Source organism: Panthera leo, chromosome A3 (genome assembly GCF_018350215.1).
Source record: "Panthera leo isolate Ple1 chromosome A3, P.leo_Ple1_pat1.1, whole genome shotgun sequence".
Lineage (NCBI taxonomy): Eukaryota > Metazoa > Chordata > Mammalia > Carnivora > Felidae > Panthera > Panthera leo.
Genome location: NC_056681.1, coordinates 32194562 through 32216620, shown reverse-complemented (window position 1 = coordinate 32216620; position 22059 = coordinate 32194562).

Here is a 22059-nt window from a genome sequence, read left to right as displayed (position 1 = left end):
AATGCTCAACTGACTGAGCCACCCAGGCACCCCAAATCCTTCCTTTTAGTTTTTAAAAGGTAGACTTTATCTGACAGCAGAGATGGAATGTAGAGGTCGAGGACAAAGCTTCAGCCTGGAACTCAGGACTCACTACCTTCCAAGCTCAGATGGGCCTGGGCAGGCTAAGAAAGAACACAAGAGGACAGGGCACATCAGGTATCCCATGGAAAGAGTGAGGAAACCAATACCAGAAAGCGAAACCCTGGGCTGGGTCAGTGAGGGCTGCTTTGCTGGGAACGTAGGCAGGGAGACAGGCCACTCACTGTGCGTGGGAACTGGACCCCTGTGCTCTGCTCACAGGCAGTGGCTTCCCAGCCTCCTCTCTGCCTGGTCTTGGCCAGTGTCTCCTGTCTCCATTCCTCGGGGTAGACCCACACCTGTGGCTTTATTTGTATTACAGGGTACGCCTATATCCCATCACACAGGCCTCAGGGCTCTACCCAATTAAAAAGAAGTTCCCAGCCCCTTGCAAGGCTGGGAACACCTAGCTTCCCATCCTGCCAGGGAGACATATCCCAACCACCACCACGAGTGTGGCTGTGTTCCGATGCAGCTAGGAGGTGGCTGTAGTGACCACAATTGACCTCAACCCTGCTTGATGTCTCTGCCCTTTTTCAGCACATAAGACACCCACAGAATCTCCACGGAGACACCCATAAAGTGCCATGCATTCTCCCTTCCACCATATTACCCTGACACTAGGAAGTTGCAGGGGATGAGGCTGAAGTTATAGAGTGCAGCTTCAAAAAACTAGAATCAACACCCCATTCTAGACAATGTATAAACTATGGTGAATTTGCCTGCCCCACCCCTTCCCTGGGATAGTAGATGGGAATCTAGCTTCCACAATGGAGATATTTCCATAGGGAAGGGAGAGAAAGCCCATGCCAAAGCACCAGGAAAACACTGTCCTCCCTACAAGTCCACCCTCAGAAGGAACAGGACTGGACATTCTGACTGATTCACATAATGTTCCCCCATAGAGGTACAACTAACCAATAGAAATCCCGGTACCTTTCAATTCAAGATGAGACAGAACTGAACATTGCTTTATTTTACTTGATAATTTTTCTTTCACTTGACTTCAATGACTCTGAGTCTTAACAAAACAAATCTGGAAAGGGGGCAAAATAAATCCCAAAGAACCAGAATTTCCTGCAAATTTGCCACTGTTCCCTCCTACATGTTCAGCAAGGGCTTAGACATACATCCATTCAAAAGAAATTAAACATGGCAGGATAAGTAGGTCTAACAATGAAGCACCAGTCACTTTTTTTGATATAAAATATTTAGTGATTATTTGAATCACATTCTCCCACCAAACCTCTTGATCGGGTAACCATCATCACCAATTTGTCTCTCTTCCTTAAGCAGTTCTTATATGTTAGCAAAGCAGAGCCTCCTCCCAAACCCCAGTCCCACCATATTCCCCAGAGAAAACTTCTGAAGGACAAAGTGAATGGCCAATTGGTCCTTGTCAGGATGAAATGTTGATTTCATGCCCGGTGCTGAGCCAGGAGCTGGGAATCATATGAGGTTACTGCTCTCAAGGAACTCACAGTTGAGCATTAAAGATACCAATATATTTACACAACAATAAACAGAGATAAAGGCACTCCTGGAGAGGTGTCCCAGGCAAAGGGATAGGACTAAAGAAGTCACCACTGGGTATGGTCAGTGAAGGAGAGAGAAGGTGAGGTTTATTTTGTCTTTAAAATTGTTCGGTCCGTGAGTTCGAGCCCCGCATCGGGCTCTGGGCTGATGGCTCAGAGCCTGGAAGCCTGCTTCTGATTCTGTGCCTCCCTCTCTCTCTGCCCCTCCCCCGTTCATACTCTGTCTCTGTCTCAAAAATAAATAAACGTTAAAAAAAAATTTAAAAAAAAAGATTTTAAAATTGTGAAGCTCACGGGTGGGCAAAGTGTAGTGGAAGCCCCACCTTGTAGCCATGGAACAGTATGGTGCTCAAGAAGGGCGTGGGGTGGGCAAGCAAGGGCTGGATGATGAAAGGCCTAAGCCACTAAAGGTTTAAAGCTGAAGGTAACAGGATCAGATCTGTCTTTTGAAAAAATGTCTCTGGCAGTGTTATGGAAGACTGGTTATGGGGGAAATCGATTAAATGGAGAGACCCATTAGAATGCCATTGTTATTAACTAAATAAGATACTAGGGATTTGAACTAAGCTCTACAAGTAGAGAAGGAGACAAATGAAGGTTATTTAGGAAATAGAGTCAAAGCACTTAGTAACCCACTGAATGTAAGGTGAGAAGAGGAGGAGGGCTCCCTGGGTGCCTACTATATTAGATGCTGCCTTAGTTTGGGTTACTCCAACAACAGATCCTGAAACCAGAATTTGGTGCAGGCAGCTTATTTGGGAAGTGATAGCAGAAATCACAAGGAGAGGCTGGGGCAGGTGAGAGAAGGAAAGAGGAAAGGTTGTGTTATGTGCAGTGCACCACTGTGGGCACTACAGTCCAATCCCACCAGGTACTATCTCAGACACTATGTAGAGTATACCTCAGAACAGACCCAGCAGGCGAGTAAACCTGGGTAGATATCTACCAACTCTTCGCCCCTCAATAGTTGAGGGTCAATCCTGAGAGTGCTGATTTCTTAGCACTAGGGCCCTGCCCCAAGCCAGGATAAGCAAGCCGTCAGGCAGAGTCAGAAGTGCTTGAGGTAAGAAGCCATTGGCATTACAGAAAGTGTCCCCCAAAGTTGCACAAGGCCTCTCAGGTGGGTGAGGAGAGCAAGGACGGCACAGCACAATTTGCTAGGTTACTAGTAGATCATAGACTCAGATTATCTAGCAAGGCAATAGTAAATCACTTCTGAGGTATGACGTCAATTTCACCCCTTTACAAATTTTTAAGTGAGCTGTAATATATGCTAATTGGGCCACATTAAGAAGCCCTGTAGCTTACTAGGTGAGTTCCATCTAGTCATCTTGTATGCATTACAGTATTGTTCCACGGCTGCAGAGGCTCTGAGAAATATATCCAGAATGATGGGCTGATAATAGAAGCATCAAGACTGCAACCACAATACTATATATAACTACTTATGATTAGGAGAGTGGACGAGAAATTTGGTGCAGGATCTGAGACTGTCAGTAACATAAGAAGCTTCCAAATTACTAACTGATTCTGGGTAAATGTGAATGTCTCATGCCTAGAGGGAAAGAAGCCAAGTACTGTTTGATACTCATCTTTTGAGGCTTGGAACTGTCGGATTTGGTCTCTAGATCAACCACACTCTGGTAATCTTCTGAGGACATTTTGGTTTGGGTTGTTGTTTTGTTTTTTTTTTTTTGGCATTCCTATGGATCCCAGTCTCCCCCCATACTAAAGAAGGTGGCTGCCAAGAAGCCTCAAGGGACCATCCCCAAAGAAATACATATGAATGTGAATAGAATTTGTAGCCCTAGAGAAAACTCCACACACTTTTAAACTTATCTTAGAAAACATCAGACGTTTCCTACCCACAGATACGAATCAGCCTGAACCTAAAGTATTTAATTTCCATATTTAGAGCCGTAGTTGCCATTGGTATATAATACAAACCATCCCATGCAACTGTGGTCCAGGCATATACTGATTGCTGCTCAACTACCCAGAATTCGAGCTCAATTTCACAAGACAGAAATATGACTTTTTTTTTTCTTTTGGTCATAAATGATCACCCAAGGAAGTAGCATGACAAAATGTTTCCTGATGCGTTCACAGGCATATGGCTGAAACTCAACCTCACACACATCTGTACAAAAACATACTGAGCAACCCACAAATAGCTGAGCTTTCTGGCAACATTAACACCCGAGCATCAGCAAGCCTTCTGCTGCTAATTACTTGAGACATCTCCTGCTTTGCTTTTATAACATCCTGAGCTGTTTATCAAAGAGGTCATAACATGAGAAAGTATTCGTGCCATCTTTAATAAAGAAAAAATCTGACTGGACAGGGAGAGAAGGAAAAACACTGTTGCAATAGAGCAACAATCAAATTATATCTATAATGGGCTTTAAATCTTTAGAAGAAAAGATCTACAGTTTAGCAGTACAAAGCAGTATTATTCCTGTTGTTATTAAAAACTGCCCTCTAATCCTTCACACATATGTAATACATCTCATCCAAGGATCTCAAAGTCCATTATAAATAAATACGAGGCTATATTTTATAAAATCTGGCCATGGCCACAAAAGAGATGGAACTCTCTAGTCATGAATAGGCCAACACTTTCAGAACAACTCACCAGCTAATTGTATAAGTGTCTTGGTGTCACCAAAAGTTGGGGAAATAACTGGTTCTTGGTATACAAAAGGCACTCAATAGTTAGCTGATTACCTCCCTGTTTCCTGTAGCTTCATTACTATCTTCCCATATCTCTGCAGAATCTCTTTCTTGGTAATTGTAAGTCTGAGCCCCACTGAAGAAGGAGGGAAACTGTCAAAGGCTAAGGCAAAAAAAACAGAAAGTTCATGATGTTTAAGAAGCATAACACTGTAATTAGCTCGTAAGCTTAGCCCCTTAATTCATTGAGCAAATGTGCACCAAGAGTCACATATTTATCTAAGGAAGAAATATTTCAGTGTCCAAAATATGTGCCAGCTTTGTGTCTGACACTAGCTTAGAGAAATACAGAAGGCTATACTATGGCAAAGGTATAGGGTAGGGAGATAAATGACACATTTAAACCAACTGGTGCAATCCAGAGTAATTGTCAATGGGACGTATAGCACTCAAGCAGGAGTTTTTGATTGATATTTTGACCCAGATAATTCTTTGTTGTAAGGAGCTGTGCATTGTAGGATGTTTAGCAGCATTCCTAGCCTCTACCCATTAGATGCCAGTAGCACCTCCATTCACCCTGCCCCAACTGTAACAACTGAAGCTGTTTCCAGACATTGCCAAGTATTTCCTGGAGGGCAAAACTGCTCCCAGTTAAGAACCACTGCCCTAGAGATCTCAGAAAATAATTAGCTTTCTTTTACTTACATATTGATATTAATTGAACAGTTCTGGTTTAAATACTTAATTGTGTCTTCAGCCAACACATCTCCAAGTACAAAATATAAAATATCTGTGGCATCCAGATCAATCAGTATTCAAGGACTACTTGCATAATGAGTCATCCTATTTCAGCAAGGCTTTTGCCTTCATTTCTGTATTATAAACCCGGGCTCCAAAAGCAGCATTTGTATTGAAAACAATCAAAACAGAACATTTACTAATATTGTCAGGGACTGCATATAAGGTGATAGTAAATCTCCATGATATCATGTGTCTAAGAATGACTCAGAGATACGTAGTTAACTATCTGCATTCCAAATAATTCACTTGTATATAAGTGAGATGGCCATTAAGCTGTTATCAGTGAACAAAGGTAAAAATGAGGTTAATTTTTTGTAAAACAGTGGTGGAAAAGAAGGAAGAAGTAAACACAGTGAGAGCAGTAAGCATAATTTTTCATTTTGGAGGTAAATTAATTAGCTGGCAGCTAGCAAAGAGGCCTGCCTGGACCATGTGCCCTTGAACAGACCATCTAAGATAGCAAACCAAGCAATTTCGGCTGATGATGGATTCTCCAAAGCATCTTGAGGGTTTAGCTGTGAAGTACTTGTGAGAGACTGTCCCATGACCCATCTGCCAGATCCTTCATCAGCACCTCAACAGCAGTTGGTAGGGGTGGTTCCCTCTATTCAGAATAACTCTCATAGGAAGGCTAATTTTAATATAACAGCCTTTTGGAGCTCTGTAACTGAAGGGAAAGGAAATACACCTAAAATAAGCTTAAATCCCAAGGGCTAGAAATCCTAAGACTGGAGATTTCATTTCAGATGTAGCATTTTCTGCTCTTCGAAGTGGCTGCTGAGTACGTATAGGGCTTTCCACCTGTTCACCAAGTTGCAGAATCAGCAAATACTCTTCCCTCCTGCAGTGGAGAGGTTTCTAGCCACTGAAAATGCCACTGAAAAACAGCAGGAAAGAGCTCCTTGAAGTACAACAATCTTGTTGATGTTCGCAGAAAGACCACCCTTCCTTTCTTCATGATGAATTACTTTAGTGGAGAAGCACCCATTATTTGGCATCCATATTATTTTTGAGGGAAGCTCCTGGCACAAAGTGATCTGTCAATAAGTGGCAGATATTCTTGGAGGTTTTGTTATTATAGTTACCACTTACTGAATATGCACTCTGTCCCAGGCATTGGTTCAAGCACTGCGCATATCTTATTTCATTTACTCCTCACACCAACCTTAAATTATTATAAGGGCTATTACTATCCCCTTTTACTATTATTATCCCCATGAAGTCTAGAAGTTTAGACATTCCTACTGTTGCAAGTTCATATCATTATTTTTAACATTTCAGCAATTCGTTATTTTTCTTTGTCAAATGACTTTCTTTTTCTTGACTCAAGGATCTCTCTCTTTGCTCACCCCAACCCTACTCCAATGCCTTTAGTCATAACCCTTCCTTAAAAATGTATTTCATTTTTTTTTTATTTCTCTGTTGAGTGGCAGAGTCCAGAATTAGAAGTAATTGATTCCATTTCTGAGTGTTCGTCTGATCTAAGCCATGGCTCTATTTCTGAACATACTACCTGCCAGACACTGGAAGTCATTCAAAGATATGACTAAGATATGATTTTTGCCCTTTGAGATCCTCCCAAAAGGAAACCAAGAAATGCCCAACACAACAATGAGACATGAGCAATAGACCAAGGAAGCCAAGAGGAGGAGTAATTAGCTCTGCCTGGGGCCATAAAGGAAATGGCACTTAAAGTGAGATTTGAGGAGGAGTGGGAATTAGTCAGCACAAGGAAAGAGGAGAAAGTCAAATGCATTCTGGTCAAAGGAAATAGTCTCCTACAAAAGTCACACACTTTCACTTTTACACTACATGTCCATTCACTTTTGCAATAAATATTTTCACAGATAGCACAGTAGGTGCTGAAGATCCAATGGTAAACAAGACAGGCAAGGTTGGAACCCTTGTGGACCTAATCTTCTAATGAGGAACAATGTGACAGCTGGTTTCCAAAGATGGCCAACTGTCAGTTCCTTCCCTTCTTTTATGCACAAGGTTGTTCCTCCCTCCTCCCATCAGAAGGTGGAGTTTATGTCTCCTCCCCTGGAATTTGAGCTGAGCTTGTGACTACTTAGACCAATTGAATGTGGATGAAGTGACATTCTGGGACGTCCAAGCTCAGGCATTAAAAAGGCCTGGAAGTTTCCTCCTTCTCCCTTTTTGAGCCCTGAGCTGCCATGTAAGGAATGCAGACTCTCATTCTGGAAACAGAGGCTACGTTAACGAGTACCAAGGCACCATATATCCAACTCCACACCACCATCTGACTACAGCTTCCTAAGAGAGCCTATTCCAATTATCCTGCTTCTGCATAACAGAGTACTCCAAAACATAGAGGCTCAAAACAATAACATTTATTTTACTCATACATCTTCAATTTGGGAAGAGGTTGGCATTTCCACATGATGCTTCAAATGGCATCCACTGGAGTAAATCTGACTGAGGGCTAGAGGATTCACATTCAAGCTGGTTCAACTATGTGGCTGGTAAGTTGGTGCTGCCTGTCAGCTGTAATTTCAGCCAAGATCAAGGCTCCATATGACCTGGGCTTCTTCAGGGAACAGTGGCTGGGTTCCAAGGGCAAGTGTTTTAAGAGAGCCATGGAAGCTGTATTACCTTCAACAAACTAGCCTTGAAATCACATGGCATCTCCATTAGTTAAGCAGTTCATAATGGTATGCCTAGCTTAAGAAGAGGGGACATAGACTTCACCATTTGATCAGAGTGTAGTAAGATTTGGGAACAGCATGTAAAATGGAGAATATTATTATGGACATCTTTATCTACAGAGTCCAAGCAAGGTCAGTAGAAGAACAGATCAGCTAGGTAGGCCCCAGTTAAGCCACAGAATCATGAGATACAATAACATACATGTTTTTGGTTTTTTTTTAAGCCACAGAGTTTGGGGTGGTTTGTAAATAGAGCAAACAGATCACTAGATAACTGAAACACATAAAAAAAAAATTATGCATCCACACATGTATGATAGGAAAGGTTAGAATCTGAAATATACATTTGAATACACATTTAATATAGTGATGGGAAAGATGAAGATTCAGGTAAACTCTAGATTGAACATCGAAGATGGCCTTTCTTACAATTTTTCTATGGTGTGGAACTTTTGCAATGATGATGTATTAATGGATAATTTCAAAAACAAGATTTTTAAAAAATGTTTATTTATTTTGAGAGAGAGAGCAGCAGTGGAGGAGGGGCATAGAGGGAGGGAAAGAGAGAATCCCAAGCAGGCTTCATGCTCAGCTCAGTCGGGGATTAGGGGGGACTCAATCTCACAACCTGCGAGATCATGACCTGAGCCAGTATCAAGAGTTGGACATTTAACTGACAACTGACTGAGCCACCTGGGTCCCAAAACAAGATTTTTTTTAACATAAGCAGGCAGAATTAGGTTAATGTAGAAGACAGAACAAACTCCCACCTAAAACAGAATCTGCAGAGGAATGTATATATGTAAAACAACTTCTCTAAAAAGCTCCAAGAATCTCCAAGGTCTGAATTAAAAAACCAGGAGTGGAAAGAGGTAATGGAGCAATCCTGCAGAACCCTAAATAAAGGCCAGCCAATGTGGGTCGGTCAGACCCTCAAGGAGGTTGCTTTTAAGGTCATTATGTAAAGCAAAAACTGCCTGGGCTCATTATTGGCCTTGAAAATACCTTCAATCACCAAGAAGACTATACATAGATTGCCTCTTGATAAAGCGAACAGTTTCTCCTCCAGCACTGGAAGAGATCATAATTTTTCATTGAGTACCAGATAAAGTTTGTTATTTACATTAACTGTACACATTGTACAGAAAATAATATATATCTTTAAACATTAGTCTCACACACAGCCTGAAGAGATAGATGCTCCACCTGAGTGGTACAGTAGATTCACAATACCTGTTCTTGCTCTCCACCAGTGAATAGACTGGGAGGTTCATTACTATAATACTGGAAGTGCACCCTCCTCTCTCTCTCTTCCTCTCTCTCTCTTCCTCTCTCTTTCTCTCTCTCTCTCTCTCTCTCTCTCTCTCTCTCTCTCATCTCTCTCTCTCTCATCTCTCTCTCTCTCTCTCTCTCTCTCTCTCTCTCTCTCTTTTACTCCTCCTCCCCCTCCTCCTTCCCTCCCTCCTTCAACAGTTGTTATGAAAAACACCAATGCACACATGTACTGACTCCTGTGTATAGAGCTGTTGACTGTTGCTTTGCCTCTAGGGCAATAACAATAAATGTCTTCTAAAGAAAGTGCAGACATTAGGCCCAAAGAGAGAACTCTAACTCCATAATAAACATGAAGAGAAAAGCAAAGGGCAGCAATGTAGATAAACTAAAACACCATTGCAAGATTAGAGTGAAGGCAGTTTAGCTTGGGAAGCCAAGCTTAGCTATAGGATTCCCCAAGCCTGCTTATCATATAAATGGATCATAGATCCATAACATAGTACCATGTAGTACAGATACCAAAGACAGTATAGATACTATTTTATCAAGTAAAAAAATATATAAGTAGACAAGTAGTAGAATGTACACAATCTCTGAACCTCTCACTAACCTACAGCTTAGGCGAGGTATATATAAAGTATTTACATGGCCAACCTTCCAATATAATGGACTTTGACCCCACAATGATCTACATATTTATAGGGTCAGGAAAAGGAAACAGCTTTGAGACTATGTTACATGGAATCTTCTGGCCAAGGAAGAGGCCTTGTTGGAAGAAACTGGGAGACGTTATCTCAGGAACGAATTCCTGCTGTCAACCTGTTGAACTAACTCAGATATTCAGAGTCACTTCTTTGCTTAACTATCAGAAGGAAATGAGACCCCAGATTCATCTAGATTTGTCTCTCCTCCCTGCTTTCTGTTGATGCAAGTTAAAAAGAAATGTACCTACTATGGAAAAAGATTTCCAGATGGTACCCATGTATGATACCTATAGTAACCAATCTAGTCCACCTTTTATGAGCAGTCACCATCACAAGATACTTGAAGATACTAAAGTACAAGTGATATAAGCAGAAATCAATAATAGAAGACATAGGCGAGAATTTTTTAAAGCTCTAATTATAAGAAAATAGTAGACCCATAAAATAAGGGCAGGCTACTAAGAAAAAGGCATTTGAAAACAAAAATGAGCTCTTTAACATTAAGAACATGATTTCCAAAATAATACATTAAAACAAAAGGTCTGAACAATAGAATGGATATGGCTAAAAATACCCAAAATAGTGTTCCAGATGATAAATCTCTTAGAGTATAGCACAAAAAGAGAGATAGAAAGAGACAGAAAAAAGGAAGGAAGGAGGGAAGAAAGGAAGGAAGGAAGGAAGGAAGGAAGGAAGGAAGGAGGGGGGGAGGGAGGGAGGGAGGGAAGGAAGGAAGGAAGGAGGGAGGGAGGGAGGGAGGGAGGGAGGGAGGGAGGGAGGAGGGAGGGAAGGAAGGAAAGAAATTAGACTGAAAATGTAAAAATACAATTTAACAAACATGGAAGAGAGTTCCAAGATACCAACATTCATCTGGTAAGAATTCAAGAAAGACTAAAGAAAAAGAATGGGGGACAGGAGGGATAATCAAAGAAATAATAGAAAAAAAATTGCTGAGCTAAAGGACTTGACATTAGGCTAAAATGGTCCATCAAAGGATAAGCAGAAATAACTTTAAGTGACATGTAGAAGTCCTAACCAGTAAAATATTTATATTAAAAGACAAACCAAAAGTCTCCAAAGTAAAAAAGTACCTTATAAACCAAAGAACAAATATTGAATTGGCATCTGATTTCTCATCAACAAGGTATATTAGTAGAAAATGGAGCACATGTTCAAATTTATGAAAGAAAATTATTTAGAATTGAGATTTCTATTCCCATCCAAACCATCATTTATCTATGAAGACAAAACTAAGGCTTCAGGTAGGCAGGGCAATCAAGATTTTCAGTATTCATATATCCTCTCTAAAAAATTATTCCAGTGAAATGAAAAAAATAAATCCAAAAGAAAAGACATGGAACACCTAGAATAGTAGTAAGATAAACAACAAAACCCCACAAAACCTATAACTGAACCTAAATAATTATTGGTAATATGCATAGGATACAAAGCCATTATTAATGAAATATTTCTTAAATAGTTGAGACATAATGTAAGATATAATAAAAATCTCAAAATTATTGCCAGAGAACCAAAGAGGGTAAGAGGTTAAGTATACATTTGTTAAAGATCTTGCCTTGCTCAGATTATAGGTTATAAATGTATTAATGCTTGATGTTATAGTAATCTACATAAATGTACAAATATTTTAACAAACAAACAGAAAAGTAAAAATAAGAGGTCAATTCAGTTATCTATTGCTGTCACTCCCAGAGTCTCTGATTCAACAATGGTGGGAGTGGGGCTTGAGAATCTGCATTTTGAGTAAGTTTCCAGGTGACATTGAGGCTGCTAGTCCTGAGACGATACTCCAAAAACCACTGCTACATAGTTTCATTTAAATATCCTCCTCAGAAGAGGCCTTCTCTAAACCAGATCCTCGTGCATTCCATCCATTTTACATTAAAATTGTTTATTTTGTTTAATTTTTCACCATTGTTTTTCCTCTAAAAGCATAAAAGATGATAATCATAATGATATGATGATGATGATAATGACGAAACAGCAAAATTCTGTAAATATGCAGCAGTTACCAAATATAACATGATACCTTGGTATGAAATCAAATGCCATGAATGTGAACAAGTCAGTAGATGTTTTCCATGTCTATAACCAGACTTTCCTATGATGATACTTGGTTCTCAAACTTGGCTGCACATTAACATCACCTTGGGAGTTTTGATAACAACTGATGCCTTGGGTCATAGCCCAAAAGACCGTAATTTAATTGGCTTAGGGTGTGGCCTGGACATTGGGAATTTTAAAAGCTCCCAGGTGGTTCCTATATGCAGCCAAGATTGAGAACTACTGATCTGTAACAAGGAAATCAGCTCACAGATGACTACATCTTCGCTGACTCTTAAAGGACAATCAAGCTATACATAAGTTTGAATACCAATTCCTGCCCTCTCATGGATTCAATGGGAGTTTTGTCTGCTGAGGAAAAGCAGATACAGCCTTCCAGCCCCTTCCAGCCACAATTTCCACTGAATAGACATTGCTTTATGGTACGTTGCCTGCCCACCCCCAACATATTTCACAGCAATTGTAACAACGGTATGAATTACAAGTGATATGCTTTGAATGTTATTACCCATTTCCCCATATCTTGACATTTGAGATGTAACCAAGATCTTTGCATCCCTTGGACTGGTTCAAGGGAGAGATTCTGATTAATGTTCTTTCAACTCCCATATGAAACACATGGCTTGTATTAGAGACAAGATGAATGAATTGATACGTTAGGAACTGCCTTTGCATTAGACGAACATGACTTACTAAAGCCAGGAATGTCCTAATGATTAAATCTATCCATTTATATTAGTCCATGTATCTCTTTAAGGGAGCAGCTCTTTTAAACGGGTTGTGTTCACTAGCAAGGTAAAAAAAAAAATCTTCTCCATCACTGAACAGAAATCATCATTCATCCACATAAGTGTGAACATTAGAAATTTAATGAGCTGACAGTGCAAAAATAAATTTACCTTATTCTCTATTCTGATCACTTAAATTTACTCTCCTTCAAATATTTAGTTTAAAGTTACAAAAATTTGTATTTTTGCAAATATTAAACTTGCCAGATGAAATCAGGATATCTGGTTAAATTTAAATTTCAGATAAGCAACAAATGCTTTTTAGTATACGTATATCCCAAATATTGCATAGGACATACTTATCCTAAAAATATATTTGTTGTTTATTGAAACTTCAAATTTAACTAGGTATTCTCTATTTTATTTACTAAATCTGGCAATATTAACGACTATGAACTCCACACACTGGAGTCACATTCTTCAGTTTTAAGAGACTTTGGTGGATATTTGGTCAGAAGACATGGTCTTATCACTAAATCCATGTATTAAATTTCCATGCTGATAAAAATATCTCTCTATAGACAGACAGTACCAACAAGTTAACCTCAATCTGACATGAATGAAAACCATTTCTAAGTGGTTATAGTTTCTAAAACAGAACTCCATCTACAATAAATGTAATTATTCCACTAAAATTGTTTGCATGTGTTTCTTTTCCGCACCAGGCCCTGTTGCTATACCACCTCAGCTGCCTTCCTCTGTTACTCCGCAGACCTTTCTTTGCCCATACCTTTGATTTAAATTTATCATGACACATTTTTAAACAATAGCAGGAAACCTCACTTATGACTTTAATTATAAAATGGTGTTATAAAATTATATCCACATTTTACTTTTGGCAGGCGGCAGTGCCTATTTACCATGAATATCTCAGGCTGGCCTCTGCAGTTCTCTGGCTGATTTCAGTGCTTACTGTATGTAATTGATATAAAAACACAAGTTTAGGAAGCAGTTATTGGAACTTGTTAAAAGAAGTAGCCACGTTCATAAATACCTTCATTTTGCTACGGAACATGCCAAGAGGATTAATAACACACTTTTGGGAATATGGGACAAATTCTGTCTTTTTAAGGAAAAACTGATGCATTCTGCTCTTATGTTAATTGTTTGACTATAAGGTCTAGAGTTTTGTTTCTCTTCAAATCTCAACTGTGTCTAATAAGAAAAAAAGTGAACTAGACATATATGCATCTCAATAAATACCTTTTGGTACGTAAATAATTCTATTGTCTTGTATTAGTGGAAAAAAAAATATAGAAATGTGTCCATCCTCTAAGAGGTATAACAGAAAAGACCACAATGAAATCAGAAAAGGCTATCTTTAGAATGCAAGTTTAATGTTGCCTGAGATAATCTCAATAAATTTTAAAATAGAAACTTTAAAAATAAAAACTAGTGGTGCTTTTCCATTAATGCAGGCAAGTTTCCATATTTTGCTGGCTTGAAGGCAAATGTGGTTTATAGCATAAAAGGGTTGCTTCATTAGAATTTATTGTTTACACACTACCAAAAAATATATTTCACTTAGCAAAAAACAAACAGAGGGGAAAAAGTAAGAGAATTCAATAAATTGTATTCCTAGTCCTAATAAACGGGAGAGGGGAATATTCATAGTCATTCATCACTTATTTTTAAAATAGCTATATTATATTTTGACAATTATATGAGCTAATAACGTATATGCTTTGGAACCTGAGAAATGTGTCTCAGAAAAGAGAATCTGTGACAAGTAATAGCATAGATTAAATTGGTATGCACTATGTAATTTCTCCAAGATGCGGCCCCAACTTTCAAGTTGTTTACCATCTAACTTGAGTGATAATAGCATAAAATAACAAAGTGCTAAATGGTGTGTTACAAACTCTAAGAACAATAAAGACCAGCAAGGGAGAGAGGGTAGAAGTCAGAAGAGTCTCTAGGCTTAAATAATATTTAGGTAAACATTGATTAGATAAGATGTAGCACTCTGGGGGAGTGGCCACTGGGGATAATACATCACACTGGTGGTTGCCAAAACAGCAAAAACATAAAAATGGAAACTTACACTAAAGATGTTGGTCATGTATAGTGTGGTCATGGCATCTTTAAAGGAAGAACCGTTTAAAAGGAAAGAGAATATAATCCAGAAAATTCAAGGGAATCACATTAACTACCGACTTTCAGAAATGGAGTGACCTAAGAAAAAAGACAATTTATTCTTAGAATATGTCAGAGAAACACCACCCCTAAAAAACCCTGAAGATGCACTCTCTTTGCTTCTCTTCCTCTGTTCCCACCTTACAACCTTTCATGACTCTGATGAGCAAAACTATCTATGAGAGAAATCCACAGTGGACACAAGCATTATAGCTAGCACTAAGTACCTTCCCTAATAAATTTCTATACTTACACAGATGGTAGTCGCTGCCATTCTGAAAATATAATCCCTGTGTACTAGGCACTGTACTAGTGCTTGATCAACATTATCTCAGATCATCAGCACAATCTATTTAATTCTAATACATTTAATTCATTTAATTTCCTCCTTTAAAAATAAATTGCAGGCATCAGCACATTTTACCCATACACATTTCAGCATGCACACCACTAATTAGAGTTCAACATTACTTTCAGTTGTTTTCTTTTGAGATAAACTGAAATACAATGAAACACACAAATTTTAAGTGTATTAGTCAATGAGCTTTGCTAAATGCGTATACCTATGCAACCCAAATGACTCTCAAAATACAGAACATTACCATCACCCAAAAGATTCCTTCTCAAGTCAATTCCCAGCCCCCCTGATAGGCAACCACTGTTCTTAGTTTTTTTCCAACATAAATTATTTTGCCTTAGAGTGTGTTTTTAATGTATAGCTTTGATCTCCACCGCAATCTACTGAAAGAGAACTTTTATGTTCTCTTATATATTTAAATAAAGATTTATAAAAATATGAAGATTCTGAAGATTCTTATGCCAGTATACCCCTCTGTGAGAGGTTACATAATCTGATTTATTTATGATCTATGTGTTGCCACCTAAGGGAAACTTTAATCCCAAATACTTCTGGGGAGTCTGGGTAGCTTAGTTGGTTAAGAAGTGACTCTTGCTTTCAGCTCAGGTCATGGTTCATGAGATGGAGCCCTGCATTGGGTTCCACACTGACTGCACAGAGCCTGCTTGGGATTCTCTCTTTGCTTCTCTCTCTGCTCCTTCCCTGTTCTCTCTCTCTCTCTCAAAATAAATAAAATAAACTTATACACACACACACCAAAAAAAACAAAACAAAACAAAAAACAGAACAAAAAAACCCAAATAGTTCTTCTCTAATTTGTTTTAATTCTCAATAATCATGTTCACAACAAATTACACCTATTTAAGGTAAGGAACTATCTGATTTACCTAAGTACTACAACACACAGAGGAGGCTATAATTGTGAAAGTGAGTCAGCAAAACAGTGTTGTTATTGGAGGTGGTGGGGACAGAGGTGATTCTAGATCAATGTAATCTGACCTATGAAAACATGAAGCAATTCTCTTGTGGATTAAACTCTATTATCTGCTTAAGAAAAATCAAGTTAGTCAAATATTTAGGAGGTAATAGAATTGTTTTAGTAGCAAGTGATAAAAATCAGTGAAACTATCTTAAGCAAAAGAAGATTTAGCAGCTCATATAATTGAAAAACATAGGGATAGAATTGGCTTCATACAAAAAATCAAATAATGTCATCAGTACAAAGTCTTTATCTCTGTGTATGTGGCTGTGCTTTGGAGAGGGGGATGTCTTGACTGTACTTTCCTTCATGTTGATTCCTTTCAAACAATGGCAGTGTTGGCCACCAGCTAGGACTGCTAACTCACAGTGGCCTTAACACTCATAATCTTAAAAGGAAATAATACTTCCTTCCCAGAAGTTCTACTTTTTTTTATTTTTTTTTCAATATATGAAGTTTATTGTCAAATTGGTTTCCATACAACACCCAGTGCTCATCCCAAAAGGTGCCCTCCTCAATACCCATCACCCACCCTCCCCTCCCTCCCACCCCCCATCAACCCTCAGTTTGTTCTCAGTTTTTATGAGTCTCTTATGCTTTGGCTCTCTTCCACAGAAGTTCTAGAAAATCACTATGACCAAGGACTTGTAGTCATATGTGTACCCTTGGAGCTGGTGGTGTAATGAGCTTCACATAATGAGTGAGGTGCCCAAGAGTCAGGACGAAGTTTAGCAAGGAAAAGTGTTATAGCCAAAGAAAGGGAAATGAATGGTGACCAGGCAAATCTATATGTGTTGACTACAAGAAAATCACAAAAAAATGGCCAACACAAAGGATTAAGTGAAGTTAGACTATGTGACCTAGAAAAGGAAATAGTGAGTGACAGGTGATGTTTTTTTTCTTCAAAAACAGGGAATATAAAATAAATTAAGGGTGATAACAAACAGTGATTCCCTCAGATGTGGGCAAGGCAGTCCTCTGTCCTGGCTCTGGAAGGCTTCACATATCACAAAAGTCAACAAATTTATCAAAGAACACATGGGTGCCCCCATCACTTAGAATCTGATGCTCAATGATGGCAGAATGCTGCAAGCAGAACTCCAAACACCCATTCTCATGATTAACAATGTTCAGACCCCAGGAAGTCATTTTCTATATATCCTCACCTATGTGCTCAAAGTAAACGCAAATGCTATATCCAAATGCTGGACAGGTATGTCAGAGTGAGGGAATGGTTAGAAGATCTGAGTGCAGAGACACTTGGGTGAACAATAAAACTAGTCACTTTGTCACACTCTTCCTCTGAAAGAAATGCATTCAACAGCTCCTGGTATAATAAAGAATCATTTCCCACAATGCCTAAGTATTTTTGTTTTTGTTTTGCTTCTCCAGAAACAACTCATGGTTCCAATGGTATTCATGAATGAAATATGGTATTTTCAACAGTGTATAGGCAGTGAGGAACATTTTGTAGTTTTAATTTATATTACCCTCTAACTTGTATATACACAGATCTAGAAGAAATGTGAAGTTTGATGTAGGTCCTTTGCATTGGTAACTAAACAGTCATTGAACAGTAAACCTAAATATAGCTTTATTTTGGGGCACCTGGGTGGCTCACTCAGTTGAGCGTCCGACTTCAGCTCAGGTCATGATCTCACGCTCCGTGAGTTCGAGCCCCGTGTCGGGCTCTGTGCTGACAGCTCAGAGCCTGGAGCCCACTTCAGATTCTGTGTCTCCCCCTCTCTCTGCCCCTCCCCTGTTCATGCTCTGTCTCTCTCTGTCTCAAAAATAAAAAAAAATTTAAAAAATTAAATTAAAAAAAAATAGTTTTATTTTTACAAAAACTTTAACCTTTAAATACATTTTCACAAATTAAATAAAGATGATATAATTTATATTTTATATAATTTAGCTATAATTTATATTTGGGCTACTAATTTTGGTAAATAATTTTTAAACTATTTTAGAGTAAAAATAATTTTTGAAAACAAATGAATACAATTTTAATTTTGCAATTTTTACATTTACTTTAATTTACACTTTGGTGAAAATATTAAAATTATACATACTGATTATAATTATATTTTTTAATCTTTAATATCAATTCAAGCCATCAAGCCAATATCAATTTTGTGAAAATATTGACTTAAAACCATAGTGATCTTGCTGAAAGAATGCAAGAAAAAAAATTTATAAAATTAACTTAATAATTATGTCGATCTTTATTACTTATCCAAATATGGTAAATCCATCAACAGAATAGACATCAGCAATGATCATCAAATCTGTCACCTCTAACATTTTACAGACTTTCAGTCATGTTCATTAAAATAACAGGACAGAATATACTTTCATTTAGTGTGTTATTTTATTATTTCTGGTTGTAGTAACTAAACTAAATGCAGATGAAACTAATGCAGACCTTCTCCCACTATAAACACAAAAACATGTGGATGAAATACAAAAAAAAAAAAAAAAAAGGAAAGGAAAAATGTATCTGCAAATGCAAGAAGTAAAGAATAAGTGCATGTGTTGACAGCAAGCCAATTTCAAAACCCTTTCATACATACTCACAGGAGAAAGGTAGGGTCTTATCACCTGTGGGAAGACAAAGTTAAGATCTTGGGCACAGATGGGGCAGGTACTTCTGAAATACCTGCATGAAAGGAAACAGTGGAGAGGCTGCTCCTTTTGTAAAAGGAGACCTAGAGAAAAATCAGCTGTTTGACCTGGTAAAGGATCAAGGAAGCTTGCCCTTTCTCAAAATTTTGAGTGAGATAAAATAAAATTTTTCTGTAAGAAATTAAAATGTCAAGCCTAAGAAATTCTAGAATTTATACCATTTCAAGTGATGCCAGAATTCCAAGCTGATTGGATAATCTAAAACTCCCAAAGACCTTTAGCAGAAGCAAAGCAAAACTCCTATGTAGGCTGCACACAGCACCCACAAACACACATCCAAAACAATTTTAAGTCTTGATGAAATAAATTCACATTCAAAAATTACTCACCACACAAGGATATGATCCACCATCAGAGGAAATCAGCAGACACAACAAACTGGAATATGTATCATGTCAAGAATTTGAAATACTAGAATAAGCTGAGAAAGATGAGAAAGTAAGTGTTTCTAATAAAGAGCTCAGAGAAGAAATGGAAACTATAATGAAAGAATAGAATACTCTGGGAAACAATAGCTGAAGAAAGAACCAGTAACACTGAAATTAAATCTCAACAGATGGGTAAAAATACATATTAGCTAAATTCAAAAAGGAAAAGAAGAATTAGTATGGAAGAAAGAACAGAGAAAATTATCCAGAAGTAAAAGGGGAAAAAGAGGTGTGGAAAGATAGAACAGAATGGGAAGATTTAACCTCCAGAAAACTAGAGTTCCAGAAAGAGAAAATGGAGGCAATACTTGAAAAGATAATGGCTAAGAATCTTCCAGAATTGATGAAAAACATAAAGCCTCAGAATAAGAATGCACAAAAACTTGTAAGCATAAAAAATATAATTCATACCTAGATCTCTTGTTTAAGTATCGCAAGCATAAAAAACAAAAATAAATCCATACCTAGGTATATTTTAATAAATGTGGAGGGCAGAAAAGATAAAAGAGATTCTTAGAAGGAAAAAACAGGGATAAATTAACTACAAGCATCAGAAGGTTCTCCACAGTAACAGGTGTCAAAGGACAATTAAAAAGGACAATTAAAAATAGCTTCAATGTGTGGAAAGAGCTAACTATGGCCTTAAAACTCTGTAACCAGCTAGTCAAAATACAAAATGAAACTGAAATAGATACATTTTTAGTTATTTAAAGTCTAAGAGAATGTATTATTCCAAGACTTTCACTGAAAAACCCACCAATGCATGTTCTTCAGTAACAGGTTAATTTAATCCAGAAAGGGAGATGCAAACGCAATTGCGAGCAAAGAAATTATTAAGTATACAATGACAATAACAATAAAAATGATTAATGTGTATAGTCAAACTTGAGATAATAAGATAAGACATATGGCAATATATAGCTAAACATAAGAGAAAGGAATCCTAAGAAATTGGAGAGGATGGTAATCAAGAGTTGATAATATGAGTTAATCATTCTAAGGGACCCGTATTGATCAAAGTAAAGGTAGAGATATTTATTATACTTAGACTTGGCTAAATCAAATATGCAGGTTTAAAATTTAAGTGTAATCCCTAAGGCCACAGAAATAGAGTCTATAATTTTCAAACCGATAGAGAGGGAAAAGGAGGGAATGAGGAAAAAACAGACACCTGAAAAAGAAAGAGAAGCGAAGGAAAACCATGGTACACAAAAACATGAAGATGATGGAAGTAAATTTCAAGTGTAACAATACTCACAAGAAATATAAGTAAGTTAAGCTTGCCAGTTAAAAAATGAAGATCCTCAGATTGGATTTGTAATCATTTTTAATCCAACTATATGCTGGTCATAAGAGATATGATGATATAGATGACATAGAAATTATCAAAGAAAGGAATGACAAAATGGATCAGGACTTCCAGTTAAATATTAGAAATTTAAATAAATTATTTATCCTTACTTGCCTCCAAAGCCCCTGAAAGGAATAAAGGAATAAAAGCACCCACAAAGGCAAGAAGAGATGAGAAATGTCAAGACAGTTTTGGAAGAAGGAAAGCAGACGGATAAGTGGTAACTGACTCAGCAGAGCAGAGAAAGCTGAAACCCAGCAGCTAGTCTGTAGGAGGTAAGAAGGCAGCATGAAGTATCTGACTCACATAGCAGAAACCCAGAAGGGCCTGAAATGGAGGCATCGAGTTCCCCTAAAAACCCAATAAGGGACAGCATTTAAAAGAGGAAGTTTGGTTGAAATTCTACATAAGGAATTGTTCCCCTCTCCAAACATGCAGAGCCTCTCATCCCTAGCAAGAGACATATCTATATCTCCAAAAGGTTGTATCAGATAGGCTCATAACTGGAAGAACAGGCACAGCGAGGGCAGGTGTGACATGCCAAACTGAGACTATAAGTGCCCTTGTTGTCTTGGCACTGAGAAGAACATTGACCATCATGTCTAACTTACAGGCAGGACATTAAATGTTCCACCCTGGGAAAACTGAACAGACCAAAAGAAAACCTACATACACTTAGACTTGGGTATCAGACAAAAACCTTAGTAATTAGGTATCTTCCTTGATAATCTACAGTAAATATCACTCTTAATTGAAACAGATTAGATGCATTGCCTGTAACAGAAACGGCAAGGATTTCTGTTATCATTGCTTCAATTCAACATTGGTCTAGATTTCTGAACTGGACAATGAGATGAGAAAAGAAATAAGAGGTGTAAGTAAGAAGTAAAATCATGCCACATATGATTTCCTACACACACACACACACACACACACACACACACACAAAACCACAGGAAAATACCCAAACTATTAAAAGTTTTAAAATTCAGCAAAATTGCTGACAAAAAAACAATATACAAAAACCAACAGGCTGATTAAGTACTAGAAAGGAACCTTAACTGAAAAAAAATACAAATCGCAGTAGCAAGAAAAACTATATATCAGGGAATAGAAAAATCTAACAAAAGATACAAAAGTCCTTAATGGGGAAAATTAATAAGTATAGTCAAAAGATGGAGAAGATTACTAAATTAAAGGGAATACTTTGGATAGAAGACAACATAAAAAAAAAGTCAGTTCTCCTCCAAATTAATCTGTAATTCCAACCAAAATCTCAAAGAGTATTTTTTAAGGAGCTTGGCAAACTGACCAAAACTTCATTATGTAGGATCAAAAGAAAGAGTAAAAGTTACTAAGATTGAGGTGCCTGGGTGGCTCAGTCAGTGAAGCATCCAACTCTCGATTTCAGCTCAGGTCATAATCTCATGGTTTGTGAGACTGACCCCACGTCAGGCTCTGCACTGATAGTG